This window comes from Marmota flaviventris, chromosome 10 (assembly GCF_047511675.1).
Source record: "Marmota flaviventris isolate mMarFla1 chromosome 10, mMarFla1.hap1, whole genome shotgun sequence".
Classification (NCBI taxonomy): domain Eukaryota; kingdom Metazoa; phylum Chordata; class Mammalia; order Rodentia; family Sciuridae; genus Marmota; species Marmota flaviventris.
The window spans coordinates 32,061,892-32,071,462 of record NC_092507.1 but is presented as its reverse complement, the minus strand read 5'-3'; the positions used below and the strand labels follow the sequence as shown (position 1 = coordinate 32,071,462).

Below are 9,571 nucleotides of genomic sequence, written 5' to 3'. Positions count from 1 at the left end.
GGGAATTGAACCCAGGCCCTCTCACAGGCCAGGCAAGTGCTCTGCCACTTGAACTGCATACCCTTAGTCCCAGATTTCTCAGTAACTTTGTTCATGTTAGAATAAGTGGTGGACATCTTTAAGGGGTCCTAAGGGACTCTGGATCAACTCTGTCCTCTCAAAAGTAAAGCCTAGGAGGACTGCCACCCGGGGTGCTATGACAGTCCCCTCATCTCACCCTAGATGCCTCTTACCCAAGTAGAGAAGAGGCTGTGACAGACAGGTCCACCCCCAGACTGCCACAGGATTCCCATGATTGGCTGAAGCCAGCCACAGTTCATCTCTCAGGGCCAGGCACAGTGGGTTTAGTGATGAGGAGGTGTGGGGGAACTGTCTAGTAGAGCCTTTGTTCTGTGAGCAGTGGGGAGTCATTGCAGGGCTTTGAGCCCAGGATAGTGACATGATCCGATCTGTGATTTTGAAAAGACACTCTGGCAGGGGAGTGGAGAATGGGTGGAAAGGAGGGATGAAGGGAAAAGAGGAGACTAGTTCTAAACTGTCCAAGCTTCCATCATGGTGGAAAGGTCAGAAAGGATTTCATTCTAGATGCCCAAAGTACTTTCCCCCCAGCCTTTAACATGGCGTAGGATGATGTTCTGAAAAACTTTCTTGTACATTTATCCTTCTTTGTAATTCGCTTTGTAATTTCCTTGCAGAGGATGACTCCTAAAACAGAGCACGTGGCAGAGATTCACGTAGGAGTCTCTGAAATTCCTGAATCTCTGAAACCCGTAGGACCAACACCTGGAGCAGAGCTGACCCAGGCCGGGCCGCCAGGTGGGCCAGATCCAGAGCTTGTTTTAGTAAATGAAGTTTTACTGGGAATAATCAGGCTCATTTGCTGACTTATGATCTGTACCGCTTTTGCACAATAGCATAGTTTAGAAGTGGTACAGGGCCTGTGTGGCCTGCAAAGCCTAAAATATTTATTACCTGGCCCTTGACAGAAAAAAAAAAAAAAAGAAAAAAACCTCAAACCCAACTTTATTGATCCTGGTATAGAGAGGATGACAGTGGAGAGAGGAGGCATTTTCTTGGACTATCTGAAGGTGCAGTTTTACATATGAAAATCCTAACCTTGAAGGACTCCCTAGAGTAGGAAGGACAGGACAAGGACACAGCACAGGGAGGGTTTTGTCATGTAGGATTGGGGAAACTCCCTCTGGAGCAGAGGCAGGCAAGGCCCAGTGGGAACTGATAGCAATGTCCTGGCTTTCCCTTCAGAACCAGAACACACAGCGACTTGATGGGCAGAGCCTGGGGATCTTCAAGGTGCCCAGAAGAATCTTGCATTTGGTATGGTGCTGCTCCGACATGGCTTGGGGACAGCAGAGGAACAGTGACCGAGGGAATTCCTTGAGGGTCCTGAGAGTAGCTTCGCCTGTGCCCACATCTCTGGTATCTGCTTGGACACCTTGACCCTCCAAGAAGGCCTTCCCAAGATGCCCCCTCACTCCACCAATTACCACCTCCCATACTTTATGTATTTACAAGGAAATCTAAACTTCCCTTTCCAGAGCACTCACTACACCTGCAATTATCCATTCAGTATCTAGTTAGCTTACTCGATGGCTAAGTCTATGGGGCAGGGACCATAACTCATTTATGACTTTGTGCTAAGCATTTAACTCAGTGATAACACGAGTGTGCGATGAAGGAATGAATAATGCAAAAGACCACTCCTCAGTTAACCCTGTCTCCAGTATTTTATTGTCTAGCAGCTCTTGCACCATCCTCATAAGGCAGGATTCCCACGTAAGGGAGGGAGATGAGAAAGCCATTGACCTTTGTGGCTGCATTTACAGGCAGCACTCAGAAACCACAGAAGGCTCCGCAGTCAAGACGGATTTTTGCAATAAGTGTCTACACGGACATCCACCCCTTGCCAGCCTCTCCCCTAGATGTTGTTGGTATCTGCAGGGAACAAAGACTTCCCCACACTGGTTTCTAAAGTGGAGCAGTGAAGTCAACTGGCTCCATTTAACTGGATCATTTAGCTTAAAGTATGACACCTGCTGAGAATGGCCAGAAACCAGGTGTGGTAGGAGAGGGGATCAGGCTAAAGTGTCCTTGGACAAGTGGGGTGAAGAGGAGAGGGCAGAGGGCAATAAGTTTTTCCCCATTTTTTTAAATTGGTGCCTTATAATTATACATAATGGTGGGGTTCATTGTTACGTATTTGCACGTGCATGTGATACAACAATGTTACTTGGCCAATATCATTCTCCAGTTTATTGCAATCATTTTGTGCTTTGAGGTATATACATTCAGCAGCAAGTTAAAAAATGAAAAAGGAAAACAAAATAATCTTGTCATATGTCTAGCCCAGTCAAGTTGTTACAATAAAAGGCAATATTTATTTCCTGTTCAGCAAGGGTCAGGTACTCTGCTCAGCACCGGACATGAATTTTCTTGTTCCATCCTAACAGCAACCCTATGAGACATTCATCATTCACTGAAGAACTAGTTCATGAGCACCAGTTCTTGTGTACCAGCCCGTACCAGGCATTGTGTAGACCATGAGATACAGATGGTAAACAAGATAGGGCAAATCCCTGCCGTCTCTGAGCTCACATTCCAGTGGACAAGTACCATTATTGGCCCCAACTTATTTTGTGAAAAAACCTTGAGGTTCTAAAAAGTGTAGCCATTTGCCCAAATTTCATGTCCAGTGATTGATCAGGCCAGGACTCAGTTTCCAATGTCTCTGACTCAGAAACTTCAGATCGCTCTGCCAGGGTGCTCCCTTTGCCCCCAGAGGTTGCACGTGTGGCTCAGGAGCTTGTTGCTGCGTGACCACACAGGAGATCTTTGTTATCAATTTACCTAAAAGCAGCACAAGTTCATGGAAAGCAGGGAGGGTAGGTCCAGCTGTCTCAGCACTGTCAGGAGGACGGCCTGCTGTCCTGGTGTCCGTCTTGTGTGTGGCTCTGGTGACTGGCCATCCACCTGAAGGGATTGGTGTGCTTCTCTCCAGGGCTCCACAAGCACTGGGACAGTGTGCCAGCTTGGAGAGTGCGCTTTCCCCAGATGCTCAGAAAGGTAGGAGTATTCTTTTTATAATTTTATTTATCCTTTAAGTATGATATGCATAACATGCAAAGTAACAGGGCACAAAATGCAAGAAGTTAAAAAATGATAAGAAAATGGTATAACTCTCACCCTGTTCTTTAGCCCCCAGTTTCCCTTCCTGGAGTCCCATGTGCTTGTAAGTAGAAAACAATTCTAAGGGAGAGGAGTGGAGATGCTCTCCAGGTGGGCCTGCTCACCATATAAAGAAAGGTAACGCCAGGTGTGGTGGTGCATGCCTGTAATCCCAGCAGCTCAGGAGGCTGAGGCAGTAGGATTGCAAGTTCAAAACCAGTCTCAGCAATTTAGTGAGGCCCCCCAAGCAATTTAGCGAGACCCTGTCTCAAAAAAAAGGCCAAGCTGCTGAAGTGTGTGGGATCCTAAGAGAGTCCCCCAGTTCAGGCTGAAGCCACCTTGACATGAGCCTCCCTCTATCCATTAACCTGCCTTCCAGAACCTCCAAGAAGCCAGGGAGTGACTGGAAAGAATGGTCCCCAGAGGAAATGAGTCCATTGGTGTTCCGGGTTGTGCTTTGGGGCCTTGTGATCTGGTTTACTAAAAGCCCACCTTAGAGCTGGGGCGCAAACAAAACTGAACCCAGCAGAGGATGAGACCAGGCTCAGCAGCAGCCGCTCAAAAGCCCAGTCTCCTCTCTGTTGGGCAGCTGGCTCTCCTCTCTCTGTGGCCTTCCTTGGCATGTATTTCTCTTCAACCAATGACCTTCAAACCCCTAGTTCTCTCCTATTTGGTTCCTAGGCAGGTAAGAGACACTTGAAATGACGGGTTGTTGGCTTTAGGGAAAGTCAGGGTCATTAGTCTCCGAACTTTAGGGGATAGAAAATATGCATTGACAAAGCTCATCAATATAACATGATTCAAGGCAAAGAGAATTCTTGTAGTTTAAGGAAGATAAAGTCAATGAGAGGATATTTTTCTCATGAAACTAAAATCCATAGCTCAAGATGTGACATTTTCCTGTAGCACTGACAAAATCATGCCGTGAATTTATGTGCTTTTTTTTTTTTTTTTGGAGAAAAAAGATGTTTCTCATAGAACACTTTTAGTTCCTATAATTTACAACAGATTGAAAGATAGCTACTGAGCTCATTTTAATGTTCCCACACATTAGTTCTCAAACTTAAAACTCCTGTGTCCTTCAACTCTCCATATACTGTCTGACCTTTTATTTGCTGCAAATACTCTTTTTACATCAGATGTACACACCTATTTGAAGAAAATGTTGCTATATTTGTAGTAAATTATGAAATAACTCTATTGAATGTCACTTAATAAAGGAAATGTTATTAAGGAAAAAAAAAAAGAAAGAAAGGGAACACAGATGGACGCTGGTTTCCTTGTTCTGGTGGGGGGAATGGGTGGGGTCCTGTACATTCCACAAGCTCACCAGGTATTCACTTAAGAATTACAGTCAGGTCATTTGGCAGCACAAATCATTTAATATTTTTAATGCCTGCTGCACAGTAGGCTGAGGAATATGTGTTAGAGATGGATATCCTTGACAATGCTTTTAAGATCATAGATAGTGTTTTAACCCTAACATATATGAAATAAGAAATATCCAAGGTCATAAAGTTGGTATGATGCTTCGCTTCACCTTCTAAGTGGATGTTTTCTTATGTGATGAAGTGTCCTGTTGCTAAAGACCATTTGACTCTGTTCCCATGGCCCCATCAAATTCTCTAGACCCCGCCCCCCCATTCCAGAATTCCGTAGGAACTGGGGTCAGAATAAAAACCTCTCATCTTCTGCTTGTGTCAATCCTCTAGACACTCTCCGAATCACCTGTCTGTGGCTGGGAGCTATTGACAAAACAGTATCAGATTGGCACACAGCAAGAGCAGGTGACAGGTGAAACACGGATGTATTCTGGCATTTGTCAGGCAAGAACCAGTGTCTGAGATCAGAATTATTCCAACTGGCTGAATAATAACACATGTGGCTCCCATGGGGCTGGGTGAGTAGCATCAACAGGGAAAAGGATAACATTCAGTGTGGGAGGACTGAGGTCACCAGCATGACCATTACATGGTCCCATTTTATGGATCTTTCCAAGGTAGGAGGGAGATAGAGATTCACTCTAGTGATATTAATTGCACATCTATTCTGTGCCAGGCACTAGGGAAATAGAGATAGTAAATTGAGGTCCCTGTTTGCTTGTAGCCCACAATTTGATGGGGGAGGTTGACATGCAGACAGAGAACTGGGATCCCAAAGGCTAAGTGGATGCCGAGTGTTTTTGGGAGAATGGAGTGGGGCACGAAGGGTCAGAAATGGCTTCCCAGAGGAGGTGACAGAAACCTGGAGAGAGGAATAGGAAATTTAGTCACAGAGATGGGCAGGACATTGGGGTGGGAGTGGCTGGGAGGGAAAATAATAGAGTGACAGTAAACAGGAATGTGCAGAGAATATAGCAATGACGATAAGATCAGCTGAAGCTTTTGCAGCAGCACCAGGCACTGTTCTTGGGTTTGAGGTTCACTGATCCTCACTTACCTGATTTTGTTGGTCAAAGGCTGGCAGACTGGCCCCGGGGCCTGGGCCTCATACCACATCGCCACCATCTACCTATGCGCATGTTCAGGAGTGGAGGAAGCTGAGCTGGAGGGGCTCTGGCATGTTTGTTAGGGCTGAGTGGTGGAAGCTTTGCCTGCCACCTGCCTGAGCTGAGCCTTCACCCTGTGGACACAGAAGCATTGTGCATAGGAGAGCTTGCCAGCTGATCTGTGTTTGGGGGGAAAAATCACCTTAGCAGCTGTGATAATGAACTAGAAATAGAAGAAACTGCAGGTTGGCTTTAGACAGCTGCAGTTTGCCCAGAGCAGACCTGGGGAGACCTGACGGCCAGGGGCAGTGGGTCAGAGAAGAGGGAAAACATTTAAGGAGTGAAGTGGCCAGGATTAGGGGAGCAGATGAATGTAGAGTGGACAGAGGAGTTGTCAGTGGCGGATGTCTTTGCTTGGGCACCATTTGCAGCTGCCAGCTCTGAGCAGCTACTCTGGGCTGCTAGAGTTGGGGACTGTCTCTGTGTCCCCTGCTGGCCCCAGAGGAGGGAATGACATGAAGGAGGTCACATTCTCCCAAAAGGGCTGTCCCCTGTGTGCCTGCAGTTCCATCTCTTATTCCCTTGAGGATTGCACACTGTGGAGCTCACAAAGGAGCAGAGGTCTGAATGGAGCAGAGGGATCGAAGCCCAGGATCCGAGCTGCTAAATACAAATCCTCTTTCCCTGAGTCCTGGGGTCCCCCAAAAGCAAAAATTTTCTTTGCATCGAAACCTCTGCACCAGCAAGCCAAACCTGTGGTGTTTTCTGGTCGTGCAGTTCTCTCTGCATTTCCCCTCTCCCTCTAGACTCATTTCTCAGCCTCACCTTTGCATACTCAAGAGGCTCATTAAAGCATTTTCCCAAACAAAAGAACAGTCTTCTCCAAAGATGAATTTTGCTGCCACCCCTAGAATGCACAAACAGCAGCAGGCCTCATTGAAAACTGCAACGTGTTCGTTTCTTCCCATCACATTAAATATTGCAAAAAGGCCCCCAAATGGAGACCGCTAGGTTTAGCTGGTGCCTCATGGAACAAATATTTATCGAGGGCAAATTTTGACCTCTAGTAATAGAGGATCAAAGACTTAAGACATTAGTGAGAGGATATTAAGAAATAGTCTGTTGTGTTGGAGATCTAGACCAGTCCTTACCCAGACTGCAGCTTATCTTGATGGCCCCAGAGAAACCTCAGTCTCTGGCACTGGGTTAACATGGTCCTAAATGACTAGGCCCCTCCCACCAGATACCTGGAAGAAATAAGCATAAATCTTCTCCAGCAGAATATATGATAATCCAAGGTCTCAAGTTGGGCCTCTAAACAATTTTTCTAATATAACATTTGACATCAAATCCAAGTAAACCAGGTACTATTATAGTTTGGGTTTTGAATATCCCCCAAAGCCCCACGTGTTGAAGGGTTGGTCACAGCCTGTGATGCTATTGGGAAGTGGTTATTTAGGAGGTGGGCCTAGTGGAAGGAAGTTAGGTCATTGGGGGTGTGCCTTTGGAAGGAATATTAGGACTCTGCCCCCGCCCCCATTTCTTCCTGGTGACTAGGAGGTGAAAAGCTTTTCTCTACCACGTGCTCCCCACCACAATGTTTTGCCTCACCTCAGGTATAAGTTGATTTCATTGATTATTGTCTTTCTCCTTATGAAGACTGTAAAAGAACAATCAGAGCCTAGCACAATTATTCAACATATAATAGTTCCCTCAATAACTATCTTAAATCTGTGTCTGCTAATTCTAATATCTGAGCATCTCTCCTTCCATCATATGTTTTTTTTTCCCTCTGATGGATGCCAGTCATATCAGATCACTACTGGGTCTAGTGTGTTAGTTAGCTTTCTGTCACTGTGACAAAATATCTGAGATAAGCAACTTATAAGAAAAAAAGTATATTTAGGATTATAGTTTCAGAAGTTGACTTTGTTGCTTTGTGTTTGGCATGAGTTATACGAGGTGGTGTGATAAAGCTAAAAATAAAATGAAAATGTCTACCAGAATAGTCAAGATAATTGTTATCTTATTGGAAAGGGAAGCAGTAGTGATTAGGGGTGAGGGGGAAGAATAGAGAAAATTTGTTTTGAAAAATGGAAGGGATTGATTAGGCTAACAATCACACACAAATGTTCACTGTGTGATAAATCATTAGTTTTATATTTTCTTTTTTCTTTTGACATTTAAAATGGAAATGCTTTTATTGATAGCTCAGGGTTAAAAGAGACAGATAAGACAAATCCAAGACAATGGGGTGTAAAATCATAGCAGCAAGGTCAATACTCTTCACCCTCATCCTCTCCCTCAGCACTATCTGCTCCAACCTCCTCATAATCTTTCTCTAGGGCAGCCATGTCCTCATGGGCCTCAGAAAACTCTCCTTCCTCCATCCCCTCACCCACATACCAGTGAACAAAGGCACGCTTGGCATACATCGGGTCAAACTTGTGATCCAGGCGAGCCCAGGCCTCAGCAATGGCTGTGGTGTTACTCAACATGCACACAGCACGCTGTACCTTGGCCAGGTCTCCACCAGGAACCACAGTGGGAGGCTGGTAATTAATGCCAACCTTGAAGCCAGTGGGGCACCAATCCACAAACTGGATGCTGCGCTTGGTCTTGATGGTGGCAATGGCAGCATTGACATCTTTGGGGACCACATCACCACGGTACAACAGGCAGCAAGCCATGTATTTACCATGGCGGGGGTCACATTTTACCATCTGGTTGGCTGGCTCAAAGCAAGCATTGGTGATCTCTGCTACAGTAAGCTGTTCATGGTAGGCTTTCTCAGCAGAAATGACAGGGGCATATGTGGCCAGAGGGAAGTGGATGCGGGGATAGGGCACCAGGTTGGTCTGGAATTCTGTCAGGTCAACATTCAGGGCTCCATCAAATCTGAGGGAAGCAGTGATGGATGACACAATCTGGCTAATAAGGCAGTTAAGGTTAGTGTAGGTTGGGCACTCAATGTCAAGGTTTCTGCGACAGATGTCATAGATGGCCTCATTATCTACCATGAAGGCACAATCAGAGTGCTCCAGGGTAGTGTGGGTGGTGAGGATGGAATTATAGGGCTCAACTACAGCTGTGGAAACCTGGGGGGCTGGGTAAATGGAGAACTCCAGCTTGGACTTCTTGCCATAATCAACAGAGAGACGTTCCATCAGCAGGGAGGTGAACCCAGAACCAGTTCCCCCACCAGAGCTGTGGAAAACCAAGAAGCCCTGAAGACCTGTGCACTGGTCAGCCAGCTTGCGAATTCGGTCTAAGACGAGGTCCATGATCTCCTTGCCAATGGTGTAGTGGCCCCGGGCATAGTTATTGGCAGCATCTTCCTTGCCTGTGATGAGCTGCTCAGGGTGAAAGAGCTGACGGTAGGTTCCAGTGCGAACTTCATCAATGACCGTGGGTTCCAGGTCTACAAACACTGCCCTGGGCACGTGCTTGCCAGCACCCGTCTCACTGAAGAAGGTGTTGAAGGAGTCATCTCCTCCTCCAATGGTCTTGTCACTTGGCATCTGGCCATCAGGCTGGATGCCATGTTCCAGGCAGTAGAGCTCCCAGCAGGCGTTGACAATCTGGACACCAGCCTGGCCAACGTGGATGGAGATACACTCATGCATGACGGGTTCTTGTAGGGCTGAGCGGCGCGGGATGAGGCAAGGAGACGACGACCAGGAGCTCCCACTGACAGACTACCAAGGAGTCCAGGGGAGAAGTTACCTAGTTTTATATTTTCATGGACTCTTCTGCATGTGTTTATGTTTTACAATAAACTATGTTAATGAAAATAAAACAGAGCATCAGACTATACAGCAAGTCTGGATAATAGAACAGAATGAATCAATGCCTTATTTGAAATTCTAATTATTTTCAGTGTACATTATTACAGCAGAA

The 9,571-nt window shown here is 46.1% G+C and overlaps 1 pseudogene; it reads right to left on the bottom strand.

The window, feature by feature from the left end:
* Window positions 1–7,932: 7,932 nt before the first annotated feature.
* On the bottom strand, window positions 7,933–9,312 carry LOC114094170 (tubulin alpha-1C chain pseudogene; annotated as a pseudogene).
* Between the last annotated feature and the right edge of the window lie 259 nt (window positions 9,313–9,571).